The sequence below is a fragment of the Berghia stephanieae genome, chromosome 2 (assembly GCF_034508935.2).
Source record: "Berghia stephanieae isolate SIO BIC M18660-M18661 chromosome 2, UCSD_Bste_1.3, whole genome shotgun sequence".
Lineage (NCBI taxonomy): Eukaryota > Metazoa > Mollusca > Gastropoda > Nudibranchia > Aeolidiidae > Berghia > Berghia stephanieae.
This window is the reverse complement of record NC_088361.1, coordinates 47,768,369-47,770,272: the sequence shown is the minus strand read 5'-3', so window position 1 is coordinate 47,770,272 and position 1,904 is coordinate 47,768,369.

The window sequence follows — 1,904 nt, the reverse complement described above, 5'->3', positions numbered from 1 at the left end:
ACGAGACGTGTAAGGCAAAATTGACATTTTTTTTCCGACAGAGACAACGCTATTAACGGCCAGGTACTCATTTTAAACCTGAGTACGGTGAGAGAATGTGAGTGCGGTGTATATTTTGTGATTCATCCATACGGGACTTGAGCCCAGGACCTTCCGATCCGAAGGCGAGTGTCATACCACTAGGTCACATAGACGCAATAATATGTCACCCACCGAATCAAAACGGTATTGTGCCGGGTTGATGTTTAATATATGCAGCTATGTGGTCTAGTGGTGTGACACTACATTCGTCGAGCCTCGCTCGGCGCATAGTTGAGTCCTTGGAGAAGGCTCTTTACTCACATTCTCTCACCGTACTCAGGTGTAAAATGAGTAACTTGCCGTTAACAGCGATGTCTCTGCCCCCCCCCCCCCCATTATTTGTAATATCGTCTAACAGGTGTCATGTCCTATCCTAAATGTTAAACGTTGCTGTTGGCGAGGGACCCCTTGTAAAGCACTTTGAGCACATCTTCTGGATATTGCGCTATATAAAATAGCTCCAAAAAAATAAAAAGATAAAAAATATATAGAAAAAATAAATAAATTAAACTTAGTGTTACTTCACGAATTTTAATGAATGGAATAATATTGTTTCAAAAAGCACATAAACCAGAATATTCATTTTTCTGAAAAATCACTTTTTGGCATCATTGTCAATCTGATATAATAGCATTTTGACACGATGGGTCACAAATGTGAACACTTTATTTGTGCTATGCATGCACAGTGTGATTCCATAAAATGTGAACACTTCATGTGTTCTAAGTGATTCAATAAAATTTGAACCATTCATGTGCTCTATGCATTAACAGTGTCATTCAATGAAATGTGAACACTTCATGTACTCTATGCATTCACGATGTGATTAAATGAAATGTGAACACTTCATGTGTTCTATGAATTCACAGTGTGATTCAATGAAATGTGAATACTTTATGTGTACTATGCATTCACAGTGTGATTCAATAAAATGTGAACAATTCATGTGCTCTATGCATCAACAGTGTCATTCAATGAAATGTGAACACTTCATGCGTTTTATGCATCCACAGTGTGATTCAATTAAATGTGAACACTTCATGTACTCTATTCATTCACGATGTGATTCAATGAAATGTGAACACTTCATGTGTACTATGCATTCACAATGTGATTCAATGAAATGTGAATACTTCATGTGTACTATGCATTCACGGTGTGATTCAATGAAATGTGAATACTTCCTGTGTACTATGCATTCACGGTATGATTCAATGAAATGTGAACAATTCATGTGCTCTATGCATCAACAGTGTCATTCAATGAAATGTGAACACTTCATGCGTTTTATGCATGCACAGTATGATTCTATAAAATGTCATGTACAGTGTGACTCAATTAAATGTAAACACATCATGTGTTCGATAATGTGTCTTCACGTTATAGGTTAGACTTGTACAGGGTGATTCAATAAAATGTGTTCATTTCATGTGTTCTATAATGAGTTCAATTGAAGTGAGTACATTTTAGGTTTGTCTTGTACAGCGTGACTGAATTAAATGTAAATATTTCATGTGTACAATTAAGAGTTCAATTGAAGTGTATGCATTTTAGGTTTGACTTAAACAGGATGAGTCAATAGAATATGAACACATCACGTGTCCTACAATGCGTTAAGAGGTGTGTGCAGATTAAAGGTTTTACTTATATTTTAACGACGCCATAATATGATAGTAATGTGCATAGGCGCTCATAACATTATTGTAATATTCACGTTCAATTGAATCGTCTTGTAGTAATATCTAAATAAATGCTTGTAAATTATTATTCTGACGACCAAGGGTTTACGAGAGGGACGAGTGGGCGGAGCATCTAGTCGCCAA